The sequence below is a fragment of the Uranotaenia lowii genome, chromosome 2 (assembly GCF_029784155.1).
Source record: "Uranotaenia lowii strain MFRU-FL chromosome 2, ASM2978415v1, whole genome shotgun sequence".
NCBI lineage: Eukaryota > Metazoa > Arthropoda > Insecta > Diptera > Culicidae > Uranotaenia > Uranotaenia lowii.
In genome coordinates this window covers 136,416,664-136,432,463 of record NC_073692.1, presented here as the reverse complement: position 1 = coordinate 136,432,463, position 15,800 = coordinate 136,416,664, and the positions used below count along the sequence as shown (strand labels likewise).

Below are 15,800 nucleotides of genomic sequence, written 5' to 3'. Positions count from 1 at the left end.
ACTAAATCAACGTTAAATTTTAAATTTAGAACTCTTTGTTGCGAACTCGGAAATGTAAAAAGGGGATTCAATTATAATTTTCCAATGATAGTTTTTTATTTAGGAGCTAAACACAGGACGATTAAACAATTAAAAATGAATCTAAAAATCACCTCTACGTACGACACTATGTCTATTTTGTGGCTTTAATACAACAAATAGGATACTTTCTGCCATCATTCGAATTGTTTGTAAAACAGTTTCATCAAAGGGTCTGGAACTATTTTTTTTTTTCAAGTTGAGCTTTCAAACTAATTTTTTTTTATTCAAATTAGTAGTTTTCATTTATACTGAAAATTCCGAATGACAATTACAAAATTACGGATGAACTAATAAATTTCTAACCTGATCTGTTGCAAAAATTTGAAGAAAATTTCAAAATTTCCTGTACAAATTTACTCGAAATACCTATACGAATTTTTAGCTTCACTGTAAAGAATTTACAATAGCTTTGTAATAAGGGTGTGTTTATGTAGATTGAAAACAAAATGCTTTAAACATTGAAAACGTTACGATTTTCTAAAATGCATTGTACCCCCCTCACAAAATAAATTCGCGTTTCGAGTAAAAGTATTTAAGAAAAAATAGTTTATTTGGTATTACGTTGAAATATAAAAGGGTTTCTTTTATTACACAGTGCAACGCTTAAATTGGAAACAATCTCAATCATCGCCAGTTTTGAAGTGCACGTGAAAACTAATTAATCCTCCAGAGGATTATCTCCCATCTCATCAAAAAGTAACTTTTTGTTTCTTCGGAATTTTTACATAAAAATAAGAAATTTTCTGATGTTTGAAAAATAAAATATTTTTTATATGTTTCATAAATCGTAAACCTTGCGGAAATTTTCTACAGTTTTTTCAGCACAGTTGTAGATAAAGATAACCACTACTGAAATGTCGAATTAAATTATTGAAAAAAACTTGCGCCGGGGTTTGAAAATCATAAAATTCACAAAAACTTTCAAGTTGTCGTTGGTTTGTTTCATTTTGCTTGTTCAAAAATATGATTTACAAGTTTGCGAAGACATGAATACAACTTTTTTCAATACTTTAGAAATATGAAATATACCCCCGGCACATAAAAAGTTTAAAAGTAGAATGCCTTAATAAAACCATTTGTATATAAAAAAAACAAGGTGTAATTTTTTTTTGATAGATCTATTATAAGACTCTGAATTGAAATTTTTGTAGGTCTGTTTGTTTCCAAATGGTTGTTCCCTAATCTTATCTACATATTTATCGAAAAAATTTAGACAATAATTAAAAGGCTGACGATATTTGACTTAGGTTTACGTAAAGGATTCCCAGGATCAGAGATGGGCAAATGAGCAGAGATGGGCAAATGATTATGTCAAACATCTTCTCATGCTAACTTAAATCAATATTAAGATTGATTTTTTTTTAATGCTTTGTACATAATTTGCACATAATAAAAATTATTATTATTTTCCAATTGAGTTAAAACTATGTAGCCGAAAAATATCGATAAAATCGTGTTTCCACAAAGTGTTATTTAAGATCTATAACATATCTGATCCTTAATGCTTCAGTTATACGACATTTTAAATGAGAAATGATGATTCTTCAAATCTGATCAATTAAGCTTAAAACTTTTTTGTGTGTCTTTCTGCTCTTCAACTATTTTTTGTGTAATGCAAAAACTGAAAAGTATTAAAAATTTGCGAAAAATGTACAGTACGCTGGTTTTATAAGTATAAAATATAAATTTCAGTATAATATCGATTTTATGGTCAGCCTCATCTAATTACTGAAATATAAAGTAACGACATTTTTTCCATAAGCTGCCAATAATTAAAAATATTTCTGTGATGTTGGAATGTTCCTAGAGTAATAATTTAAATGTTGAATTTTGTTTAAACTTTGAAACTTAAAAATTATTTTAAATACTGTATTTTATGTTTGAAAGTCGTTAAGATTTTTTTTATGTTAATCTTTACAAATATACAAACGAGAGCAGAAGTAAAACAATGAATGAACAAAAAGATACACTTAATTTTAAGCAGCGTCTCAAACCAAGCAACTGTCAAAATTATACAGTTTTTTAAAGTTATTCGGTTTATTCAACTATTAGGTATTATATTAGTTTTTTGGTAATTTTACTATCATGTTTTGTTAACTTGTGGGATTGTTTTTGAAACAATTAGCGGGACTTATATTTTTATTTTTTTAAATCTTCTAAAACTTATGGATTTTTTTTACAAGCATTATTTCCTAGATAGCTAGAAAAAATCTTATAAAAATTCGAAATCAGATTTTGTTTTTATAGGGTTGACGTTTTGTTTTTCATAGAGTTGTCATTTCACTAGTTTTTTTTTTTTTTATAAATCTTTATTGTTCAGTTTAGGTTTATGTACGTACATGTTGTGATTATTCTACTGTCAAGTGAAATTCTAATGCATCTACATCTACTACATTATTGCATTCATTTATAAAATCAATAAATTTAGCTAAAATTTTAAATATTGCAATGCGTTTTGCAAGCCCTACTCTATCAAGTAGCAGTACGATAAGATCATTCACAAGAACAATTTGATGATCGTTGAACAGCAAGTTGATCTTCTGTTGAAGCAAGCGCACGCCGGCTCTCACTCGCTGGCATGAAAAAAATTTGTGTTCCACTGTCTCTACCTGGCCACAGTATTCGCAGTTTTCGTCGGGCACACGCCGTTGTGTGTACAATAGCTGACGATGGGATATTTTTTGGTTAGTCCATATGTAGAGCAGTGATCTCACGCCCGTCGATAGGCGAGACGATGAAATATTACTCCACACTCGATTCCAGTTTACGGCTGGGAAGATCCTCTCTACGCGAGGCTGATCCGTTTGGTCGATGAAAAAACTGTTCAAACTTGCTGCTGTCGGGTTTTCAATTATTTGGCTTGGTAATTGGGGATATATGCTGAGAATCATCTTCAAGCAGGGTAGGTCCGTGGGACGAGTTTGATTTTCGAGGTTTGCTTGTTGGATAAAGCTTCGATAAAACGGCATGGAATCAGCTTCACGCATGTGTCTGTTGATTAGAAGTGCTTTAGTTTTCAATGCTGGCAAATGTAGACCAAGTCCGCCGTTTTTTTTCGCTCGCGCTAATTGTTGCATGGGTACGCGTGCCACGGCGCCTCGCCAAATGAAGCTACCCATGGTTGCTGTTATCCTGCTTGTGTGTACGCAGTACGGGGGAAGAATTGATGATATGTACCATACTCTGGACAAGACAAACGTGTTCAGAAGGATTACTTTCTGGTACACGTTGAGGGAACGAAGCGAGTGGAGCCACATTAGTCGAGAGAAGCTAGTGACAAGGGCATCCCAATTGAGCCTTATCATGTTGCGTATCGAATTACAAAAGGTAACACCCAATACCTTGGTTGTGTTCATCGTTTCAAGCCATGCGATGCTGATGGGATTCCCATTTACAAATCCCACATCTATTGCTGTTGTTTTCGACAAGTTCAAAACTGCTCCCGCTACTCTCTGGAATCGTAGAAACAGCTCTCGCATTAGATCGATTTTTTCGGCGCTTGTTATTATTCCACTGATATCGTCCGCATAAGCAACCAAGAGATCAGAGCCACAGACCACCTGTAGCTGTCGCAATAGTGGATGGATATAGAGAACGAACAGATGCATAGAGAGAGGATCTCCCTGTCGCACCGATCGGCCAATTGGAAAAGGAGCGGAGAGATGCCCGTTTATCAACAGTCTCGAACTGGATTGCGCATAAATACGCGTCAGCAATTCTACTAGGCGCGAATTTATTCCCAAGCGTATCATCGTGTTGAAGAGATAACCGTGGTCTACTCTGTCGAACGCATGGTCTAGGTCGAATGATATCAACTTTCCCCGTTCTTTTCTGGCGGTTAGTTGAGCTATTCGATCCTTCAGAGCCAACGTGGCTTGGAAGATGTTTCGACGATTGTTGGAGCACTTTTGGATATCACTGAGCACATGGTTTTCCTCGAGCACATGGTTTAGTCTCTCTTTGAGTATTCTCGAGAGTATTTTATAGTCACTGTTTAGCAGTGAGATTGGACGGAACGAGCCTGCATTGTTCCCAGACCCTCGTTTTTTCACTAACACGATAACCCCATCAACGAATTGAGCCGGAAAATTATCACTTATTGCTTCATTCATAACCAAGTTTAACTCACGATGAATCACGTCGAACGTTTTCAGGTAAAATTCCCTGGGAATACCGTCTGATCCCGGGGATTTTTTCGGTGAACTGAATTTTATAGAGTTCAGAATTTCAGTGGTACTTATACTGTTCATGCAGGCATCGTTTCGTTCATTCTCGTCTGGCACTAATTGAACACACGGGAATGTTTGTTCACTTTGTTGATCTTCCATTGGAACATGTGCATATAAGTTTTTGAAATACTCAACCATGTACTCTTGTATTGCCATCGGATCTTCTAACACTTCACTTTCTTCGTTTTCCACTTTTTCAATCGTCGTTTTCTTCCTTATTCTTTCTCCAAGCTGGAACGTTGAGAGTGGCTCTCCGGAAACGTAGGTTTCGTTTGCCCGCACAAATAGTGCAGTGAAAAGACGCTGGTGTGCCAGCATCTCTGCCTTGATGCGGTTGATATTTTGTATCTCGTTGGGATGTTGGTAGTAGCGTTCGTATGCTTCTTTCAGGTACATGTACAACCGCTGCTGTTCGCAATGGAAACTTTCGAAGGCTTCTCTTGATTTCCATTTGAAAAACGATTTTATTTTCCGTTTGGCACACAGAAGCCACCAGTCCATCCAAGATCGGTAGTTTTGCCGTTGTCGAGTCCAGAATTGCCACCTATTCCGGAAATCTTCGACACATTCGTCGGTTAAAAGGTGAGGACGTAGGGACCAAAATCCTCTGCCGGGGGATGAGTGAGGAAGCGGAATGCAAATTCGAGCTGTGACTGCCATGTGGTCTGAAAAACAGCAGACGTGCACATCAGCTGTTCTCAGCTGGTTGAGGAGACCAGTGCTGACGTAAAAACGATCGAGCCTGGATGTGGAGTTGTGTGCTATATAGGTGTGTCCTGGGATGCCGGGTCGTAATGCTATCCATACATCATGTAGCTGAAGCTGTTGGATTGTCGCTTGTAATGCAGGGCTCATATTATATCCCGTGGCATCAGATTGTCTGATGACACAGTTAAAATCGCCCCCCAGGATTATGTTGGGGGTTCGATGTCGGAGATGGTAGGCGATAGTCTCGTTGAAAAACCTTTCCCTGTCATTTCGCATTGCTGAACCCGAGGGCGCATACACATTACAAATCGTGGTGTTGTGTATTCTTATTGCGACCAATCTGCCATCAGTACTCTTCTCTGTGTGCGAATATCGAATGTGCTCTTTCAGTGCGATTGCCGTTCCTCTTCTGTTGTGGTCTACGTTTGCTATTACATTATAGCCTGGGATGGAAAGTTTCTCGCTGTAAACTTCTTGCAAAAAGACGATGTCAAGGGCCATAGTTCGGATGAATGTTCGAAGCGCGTTTAGTTTGGTAGTGTTGGTGATTGTGTTGATGTTTATGGTTCCGAAGTTGCAGCTGATCATAGCCATCACATGCAAAGATCCTCCTCCTGGGTGGATACGTTACCGTCGACAGCTATTTTCAACTTTTTGCTCGGTTGGTTTTGTTTCACTTTCTTCCTGCTGCTATTAGAAGAGTCTGAGGAAATCGAAATATCGGATTCGTTTCCATCAGTTTTGGAGCGTGTGATGTCGTGGCTTCTAAGCTGGATCGTAGAGGTGGTGGCGGTGGAGGTGGTCGGTTTGGCGGTTGGTGGCATGAGTGGTTGCTGCGATTTCTTCGTGATATCGAGCTTATCCACGACAACGGTCGGAGCCGTAGTTGGTTGTGTGTGTTGTTGTCGCTCTTGAACGCTTGTCTTGGCGCTCGGAGCCTGTACGGGACGTGGGTTAGCAGCGTGGGTTGGGTTTGGATGTGTGTTCATTTTGGTAACGTTTGCATACGTTTGGTCTGCAGCCAGTTTCTGGACAAGCACTTTTTGTTTTGTATACACGGGATACCCGTGTGTACAAATTCCCCGCAATGACCGCAGGTCTGCCGCTGACCTTTGTAGATCAGAGCAGTTCTTTCTCCACCGATTGACACATGTGATGGTATGTTTTTCATCACTACCATGCGCACCGAGCGAATTCCTGTCGGCGTACCACCGAAAAACAGTTTTTCGTCCCACAATACATCTCGGATTGTGAGAACTTCACCGTAGGCTTGCAAGAAGTCAGCAACTTGCTGGTTGGTGATGGAGCGAGTAAGATCTAACAGTCTTACTTCCACTGCTCCATCCTCCATTTCGATACGTACTTTGTACGATTTCCCGTTGTAAACAAGGGAGTGTTTGTCATCGTGATCTTGTACGACACGCTGAGCGAGTTCGAGGTCAGTGACCTCCACGTAAAAACAACCAAGACGGCGGTTTGGTTGTATTAGTAGGACGTTTTCGCGCTTCAATCCAAGCTCATGAGCAATGAATTTATGCACTTCTTCGTGGGTAGGTGGCTTTGGAGCCAACGAAAAGTCTATACGAAATGTGTTCTCGCGGCGCCCCATCGCGAAAAACACCATGCGCGGCGGCACTTGGTCCCCGACGGATTTCGGATAATAAAATGTACTTTAAAAGTAGTCCGTGTTCGACTTCCGATAGCAACGATAGAAAAAACCGACCGTCTAGCTCGGAAGTTGAGCGCTAACTATTAGTCACTAAAAACTTAGCTATTTCAAAGTTTCAAAACGCAAAATTCTCAGAAATACAGGTTTTATAACATAACATCCAAAGCTTCAGAAATATTAAGTTAACTTTGAAGTTTTTTTTTTAATTTGACATCTTGTTTGCCCACTATTCAACTAAGTTTTTGCATAAATCCTTTAAATAATTGTTTAGTCAAGCTTGATTCTGCAGAAATCTCTAAAATTTGTCTAACGGAGAACCTTACTTAAAAATATATGTTGAGGGAGGTAGAATATTATGTTGAACAAATAACTGTATCCTTTTCACTGATTTGATATCCACAATGTGTTGCATTATAAATTTTCAAATTTCTTAATTTTTTAATATATTACACTTTGATGTGCTGTCAAATTATTCACAGAACTGTAAATTATAGACTATGGAACTCGTTGCCCATATTTTGTTAAACTTTTGAATTCAAAATTGAGATCGTGATTTCCAAATTCTGCAATAAGAACTTCAAATGTTGCAAAAACAATGTTCGATTAATGGTTTCTGAAAAAATATATTTCAACAAGTATATTGTTAATTAATTTGATTTTTTTATATGTAGATATTATCTTTAGTAAACGACAGTTATAACACACTTAGTATAGGTAAAAGGTCAGTTTATAAGTTTAACATATCAAAAAAATGATGGAATATCACATTTGAAAACTTTTTGGAAAGTCCTGTTTTATTCACCATTTTTTAGTTTTTTTTTTTTGTGAGCATGATTTAATAACACCTTTAAAAAATTTGTTATACATTCATTATAGTGTCGTTATCCCCAGCTTTGGGTTATGTTGAAAGCCATAAAATAGAATCGAATTCCTTACATTGTTCAATAATATGAGCAGCAGAAACGATGAAATTATTTGTAAATTTTGATATATTTTGATGAAACTAAACAATCAAAATATTAAACAAACCAAAAATTTATAACCGGAAAACCGGGAATTTCAAAATGAAAAACCCTGTTTAAACAAAATAAAAACCCATTATAAATTTGTCAGGCTTATTTAGGCTCATCTTGAGCGTTTTGACGTAGTTTTCTTACACAATGTTACTTTTGGTTCCCTGGATTTGCAAAAATTTATTAAAAATGTACCACCGTCAAAGTTTCTGCTCATCTCAACTACGACCTGACAGTCTTTTGTATTAGTGTATATTTGCGAGCATCTCTTTAGGACATTCATGATACCAAGGAAAGATGTTTTTTCTAGGGTTCAATTCAATTGATGAGTTTGGGCGAAATTGCTTAAAATATTCATTTCGAGTTTTTTTTTATTCAAATATCTTTTTGGAAGTCATGCTTCCGTCATTCATGTTTTTATAATAGCGCATAGCGCGCATGAGTGTAATATGCGTGTGACTTTTCTATGGTCCGGATATTCTTACAGCAAACCATATTCAATTTCTTATGCTTCTTTCGGGAAAAATAAATGTTTCAGAGAGTTTAAAACCAAAGCTGCTTGTACATGACTGAGAGCTCTTTTATATGAATAGATAAAAGCACGTTGAGGTCAATTAATTGGTGATACACTGAAAAAAACCATAATCAAAAATAAACTCCAACAACTTTTATAAAAAATTGATGTTAATTTTAACTTTACATCGACAACGATGGGGAAAATGCTCCTTATTTTCACGAAAATTATGAAAACTGGAGCTCACGATGTACAGATTTTAAAGTTGAACTACAAAATACTACACACTACGGAAACCAGTTTTTAAAACGTCATCAGGAATGAACAGGGTTGAATAAAAAACGTGCATAGACATTATGGAACACCCTTTAATGCTATAAAGCCATTGAAATATTATGTAATTCGAAGAGGGGTTGGGAGTACTATAGATTGTTACGCTATGTGAATTTTAGATAGAAAATCTGATACGAATGTCTTACACAACGGGGAGGGGGATCGAAAATGATCGAAATTGCGTTACTTAATATTTGTACGGACTTCTACGAGACATGTGGTTTTAAAAACTATGAATACGTAAAATAATATAAAAAAAATTAAATGATTACCACAGAATTTTCAACAAAAATTTAGAAAAACAACTTGAATGATATGATAAGAATAATAAAAATAATATTTGTTATTTTCCTCATTCGTATTGTTTTTTTGTTAAATTATTTTTTTTTAAACTCCATTTTTTTAATTTAATTCTAATGTTTATTCTATTTTTTTGAGAATTTTGAGTGTATTGGACATGAGAAGCGTGCAATTACAGTTAAATTTATTTAAAAAAAAATAAAACTTTTAATTATTGTGTCTCTTGTCAAATTCATATCTATCATTTCCACAAGCCATCAGCTGATAAATCAAGAAAATTATGATTGTTTTCGAAACATAAGGTCACCCTTCCCCTTTCACGATCCAAATTTAAAGACATTCCTCCCGAAAAAAGAAAATTCTAATCAGACCCAGTTAATCAAATTAATCTTCGCTCGGGGAATCATCTCAGCTGTTATGATGAGAGTTGAAAGAAAATCGATCTGCTCGCCTCTATTTGGTATCGCTTAGCTGTGAATATTCAGTCAATTAGCACGAATCGGACCCAACCAAATGCGATACTATATAGCTGATGGGTTGAGCTTTCTTAGCATTTTGCTGGAAACTTTGAGCCGCTGCCGTCGAGATCAATTAGCAGATAAGATGGAATGGCTATCGTTAAAATGTTTTCACTGACCCAATACTTGGGCACTATTGCTACCCGAGAATCATCTTGGAAATTAGGTTTCTCTATTTTTGTTGTTTACTCTCAGGAAGGGTTTCTATTGGCTTTTTGGAACGTGTAAAATCAATTAATTTTCATTAAACGTATTTGAAAATTGATTTTATTAGCAAAAGTTTTTATTTAGAACTAACGTTTTCCTTCTATCCTTTCAATTTCAATGTTCTAAAGATCTACTTTTCTCTCTTCTACTTCCAGCTGTGGCGACTAGTTCCAACCTCTATGGAGTTTCAGCTAGACAGCGCAGAGTACTGCCAGGCACAACACAAATAAGCTACACGCCCCCGCAGCCACCTCGTGGATCTCGTCGTGGCCATCCCAAAATTGTAAATTATTTTTTTAAAAGTAAAAATCCATCATCAGCTAGATAACTCAACAACGCAAATAAATATCACCAATCTCCCGAAGAAAAAAAAACCATCCCAAGCCCTTTGGTGGTGGCGTCGTCGTCGTCCTCGTCGTCATCCTGAGACCTTAGGCTGGAGAGAGCTCTAGGCTGCAGCATCCTGGTCACCTCATCGAGTGCATCAACCACCACCTTCATCTAGAAGCAGCGGCAGCAGCCACCAATTTTTGGCACAGCGATTTGCATCAATTCACTTATTCATTCATAGCCCCTCCCACGCGCTCTGCAAGGAAGAAGCGCCCTTAGGAACGGTTCAATCTTTCCCTCTCGTTCGTTCGTTCGTTCGAAGTTTGGTGTAGGAAGGACGTGCTTGTGCAGCAGATTTAGTCAGTTTCCAGTGGAAGAATATTTTTTTACGAAAAAGCATAAGAACGGTTTCCGGTTGCCCACCTTTGTTGGGACCGCAAGAAAGGAAAATTCATATCCATCAATCGCTGTAAAGGAGACTGGACTCTGGTGAAGTAAACACAGGAAGACGAAGAAGAAGAAAGGAGGCAAAAGATAACACAACACAAATTGGAAGCAGGCTGAAGATAGCACTCCCGCATACTTACCTAAGTTTGATTCGTTACGTTTCGTTCCGTTTCCGGACAAGTGTCAATCAGATTTGAAGTCCCTTTTTGGGAGGTGTGAATTTGTGTGGCGATAGAGCAAAAATATCAGTTTGCAAGCTTCCCTCAACGGCAACCCTTTACCGTTAATTGTCCATCAGAGCAAATTTGGAAGAACGAGCAGTTCGATTTTGGACATCGGAACAACATTTCTGAGGTAAGTTCAATAAGCAAATCTTTTCTTCTTTCGATTGAAATTTTAATGCCTGAAATTAAGATTTGTTTTTGAAATTTTCTTCAAAAATTGGAAAAATATACATCAGGGTGGTACGCAAATAAGGTTATGTTTCGGAATCAAAATCTTGGGGGCTAAAATCGAGTCTTAACTTGCCAGTGAGCCTTTCTTTTACCCCTGAAAACCTTTCGGCATCATCTTACGGTTTACGAATTATGTAGGTGTGTGAAATTACGTCTACCTTAAATCTAATTTAATTGGAGGGCAATCGATTCATATGCAAAAAAGTTAAAGCCCAAACAGTGAATTTTGCAGTTTATCTAGAACACATGTTGTCAAATCTCCCTACAAATTTGAGGCACGCTGAGCGACCCCTTCAGTTAACCAAAAATGAGATAAAATTTGGCATGAAGCCTTCTGGCTCTGGCAGACCAAGAAACGATTTCACCCCCCAGTTTTTTATGCCGAATCATAACCCTATATTTTTATCACCCGACTAGACTGAGTCGATTTGGGGTCATTCTTGAATTTCAGCAAACCCTGGGGTCTCATAAGCTTCGTTTTAGTTTAAAATTTATCCATGATTTTTTCGCAGAATTTTTGAGTAAAGTTTACATGAGCAAACGTTATTTTTGAACTTTTAGTTCTGTATGGGAACATTGAATATTTATACTGAAAAATGAACATCATTTTTGTCTCTTCTGTGGAACCGAGCTTGCTTATGATTTTTGTGCCAATTTATAAATTCTTTAAAGGAAATTTTCCGGACTGGCATTGAACAGCATACACACACAGCTCGGTACATCATTCGACAATATCCTTACTGGCTGATTGTATCCATCGTGCTCGGTCGTGTGAAAACATATGGGATTTGTTTTATTTGGTTTCTTTCAGACATATTCCATGCGATTGTGCTAGGAGCCCAAGCAACCAAAAGTCACTTATTTACTTGAATTAAGGCTTTGAATGTTACATATTGGCTGTCCAAGAAAATCAACTGCCCAATTCCCTTGAGTGAACTTTTTGTACTCATTAATGAACTTGAATGTTGCGAAAGTGATTAATATGTACGTTGCATGTGACTTATTTTGCTCAATCTCCATGAGTGAACTATATGTACTTATTAATGAACTTGAAAGTTTTAAAAGTGTACATTGTAAGGGACTTGAGTCACATAAAGGGCACAAAAGTGCTCAAAACGGGATTTACTAAGTCACAGAAAGTGCAATGAGATGTTTTCAAAGTCACATCACTATTTCGAGTTTAGGTTTCAGTTAGAACAACATCTAGGCAATTTTCCAGGGTTTCAATTTCCAAGCCGGGCAAGTTTGTTTCAATAAGTTATTGGATTATTTGAGTTACCATTCTGATGCGATTTGTGAAGGAAATGTAGGAAAGAAGCTATTGAGCAATTTGTCGAGTTATGAATCCGGCGCGTAGCATCATTGTGGCAATATGTACTGAACATAGTAAATAATCAAAGAAGGTGATAAGAATAGATGCCAAAGGTGCAATTGAGATAGAGAGACCATTTTTTGCTCATTTTACGATTTTTTGGAAGCTGAATTAAAAGGCCGCTGGAAGCTGAATAGAAGATCATTAAGACTTGTTTTGGAACTTGAAAGTTTCGAAAAGAACTTAAAGTTTGAGCTGCATTGAACGTACTACACATCAATGATGGGGCTGAGTAAACTTTTTTGTACCTTTTTTAGTGGACTTTTGATTACTTAGGAGGACAATGCCAGTTTAATTAGAAAACTTGTTATTGCCGGTATGGCATAGAATCATATACCGATAATTCCACCTCCAAGGATGTTCAAGTTCATTATTGGATTAGAGTTTGATTTGTGGGTGTAGTACATATATACATGCATATTGGGGTGGCGATGGATGTATGCTAAAAATTTCATTATCGAAATTCGAAAACCGACCATTGTATATTTTTCGATTGGCCCAAAAACATTCTTGCGCAAAATTTCAGCTCAATCATTTGGGAGTGCCTAAAATGATTTGGAAAACTACTGGATCAAATTAAACAAATTCAGAATTTTTGAGTTACCGAAAGTGTTGTGTTCAATTTTGTAGAATAGAATACTGACAGCTATCATCTAATTTATAATTTTAGAGTTATGCTTCTAAAAGCACATACACGGATAGCAAATAACAACAGATCTCGTTTTCTCGAGAACTCGATTCTGATATCTTCCAATGAAAATCAATACTGGCCGGGTTCTAGAAGATCCTTTTTTTAATTATAATTTTTTTTTATGACTATAATTTTAATGGCATGTGCGGCGGAATGAAAACTACAGAGAATTTATTTTGTAGAAATTTGAAAGAAAGGTGGATAGACAGGCATTAGTGCGCCAATAGGAGAAAGCTTGTTAGGTGTTGAAATTTTAAGGATAGAGGGCATGTTGATGAAAAGCTCCCATGAATTGCTCCCGCCTGCACTAGCTAACTATACATGAGAAACTCAGAAAGAGAATTCCCATGTATAGCGAGCCCAGTGGTTTGAGAGCGTGTTTTTACGCACACTTCAAACGAGCAAAAACCGATGTACCGAATATTCGGTCGGCCGAATTTTCGGCGCCGAATACCGCCAAAAAACCGTTAAGCCGAATATTCGGCTCACCGAATAGTTGAGCTAATTATTCGGCCGAATAGGCCGAATAGGCCGAATATTTATATTTTAAAATTTATACAAAAACAGACTTCTTAAATTTTTCATGAGATGTTGAAAAATTTTAAAAAAATCCAAAAGTAATGTTGAAAATTCTTCAAATCATCAAAAACTTATGGTTTCAGTTAAACATTTTAGATGTGTCCGTGAATTTCATACTTTTTTATATTTATACAGGATTGCCCATAAACCAAATAAAAAATTCGAGAAAAGTTAAATCAGACCGGGAAAGCCACATATTTTTTTAAGCTTTTCGGATTTTTTCCCGGGTTTATTAAGATTTTTTCCTAAATCAAATAAAAAAAAATCAATTATCTCAACGAATTTTTAAAAAAATTGTTGCAAAACGATTTTTTAGAGTAAATTTATTTGTCAGATACGATTTGAACACTGCTGTTGTACTTTGATGAAAACTTTTAATATCAAGAAATTTTATTTCTTTTTCTATTGTATGTTTGAGAATAATGCCTACTTTCTGTTCAGATTTTCCCTTCTTTAACAAGTTTTTCAAAAAATCGTAAATAACCGGCCGTGTGGATACGTGTCGTAGAAAGTATTGCATGCTTAAGGCGAAAGATTATAGTTCATTTTGGCAACTTTTTTATGACATCTAGCAAAAATAAGCCATTCATCTAATTCGATATAAAAAAAAATCAAATAGCTTAACACCTGTTTTGACATGTTTTGTCCCAGATTTCACTGGAATCCAATCTGTTTCGTGATAAACGTTCTAGAAGCGACAAGTCATCTGACGTCTTTTCAGCTAATGGTGACATTTTGAAAATCAAAGAGACCTCTACTTTAAAAAGATGTGATACATCTGGTTAGATATAATCGACTTAAAACATGAGGGACATGAGAGTGGCAGAATTAGAAGATTTATATTAGAAACAGAAGTAGAAATAGAACTTTTTCAATGGAAAATTCAACAGAATATTCGACCGAATATTCGGCCGAATATTCGTTTGGCCGAATAGTTGAAAAGGTCAATATTCGGTATTCGGCCGTTCGCCGAATACCACTATTCGGTACATCTCTAGTAGCAACCCATGGGCCTACTAAGCTTTCCTTATGCGAGAACAGTTCTAGCGACGTTGCCATGCGAAACATTTCACAATCCGCAAAAGCAATATTAAAAAAAAAAATTAGGGCGATTAAAATCATATAACAATTATAAAAAACAGCTAACAGACCTGGTTCCTTTTTCCTAATCCGTTAAACGTTTGACCGTATATTTTCGCTTACTTGCGCGTTTATCAACCGGTCTATATATCACATTTCTTGTGCCCTGCTATACAGTTGTTCCGTTAGAACTCGGAAGTCATTTGCCGTTTCAATGACACACACGCGCCTTTTCCACGAGGAACTATTTATAGATAACTCAACAACCACCAGCCAGCACCATCAACCTAGCCCTAGCCCTAGCCCCAAGTGTATGGCGACCGTGAGTTGGTCGGTAAACCGACAAAGGATCTCCACAGGTTTCCTCAACCTGGAGCCGACAGCAAGTTAGCTTTAGCGTGCCACCACTCTAGCAGCACGCCAAAGTCCTTGGCCATGGAAATGGCAGCTCGGACTCGAGTCGTTGGTTGGTTGTTTTTTCCTTATTTTTCTCATCTATTTCGTTTATTTTTATTCTGTCATCGGCGTTGTGTTGTGGACAGAAAACAAACGGCGAAGAAGGATTTAGAGTGAATTACACGGTATGGAGCTGGCGCAAATCAAGGACAAAACAAAAACTGGAAAAACCTTCGCTGCAATTGATGGTTTTTCGCGAGCTACTAAAATATTGCTTTTGCGGATTGTGAAATGTTTCGCATGGCTGACAGTAAAAGGACACTTTTAATACTGGAGGGCTGGATGATGGCGATGATGGGTGAACGATGGATGGTGGAATGGGTAGCAGCCAGCTGGGTTTAGGGCTTACGGATTGAGGGTCCTTGGAAGGTTCAAGGTGAGTTCTGAAGATAGCGCCCGATTCGTGCAGCCATCGTATATCATGGTCGTTATCATTAATGAGCAGTAGAATTCAACAGTGCGGCAGTTGTTTCAAAGGTTTGCTTGCCATAATACGGCATGTTTTATGAGTATTGCCTGTGGTTTTGGTTTGACCTTGGTGGTTTTCCGAATGAGACGTAATATCCCGGTTGGAAAACAGATAATCCGATTCTTAGAATGTTTCCACCAAAAGCTCAATTAAGGTTTCATCAGTCTAATTATGTGTCTCTTCTTAAAAGTTGATTAAAATGACAAACCTACAATCTGGTTCCGAAATCATCCCATTATGAGGATCAAAGCCAGAATGAAAAGTGAAAGAATAAAACGAATTTTATTAAAACAGCTACAGTGCATTTGGATTGAGTCCAAATGTGAGAATGTTCTGAGGGAGTGAGTGT

General features: G+C 37.0%; 1 protein-coding gene across 4 annotated transcripts in view; it reads left to right on the top strand.

The window, feature by feature from the left end:
* Positions 1-15,800, top strand: part of LOC129744606 (PRL-1 phosphatase-like) — a 209,873-nt gene that overhangs the window by 163,294 nt on the left and 30,779 nt on the right. For all 4 annotated transcript variants that reach the window (XM_055737227.1, XM_055737224.1, XM_055737226.1 and 1 more), the window contains one exon: positions 9,728-10,703. The gene's annotated coding sequence lies outside the window, so the exon portion shown is untranslated. The remainder of the gene's footprint in view (positions 1-9,727; positions 10,704-15,800) is intronic.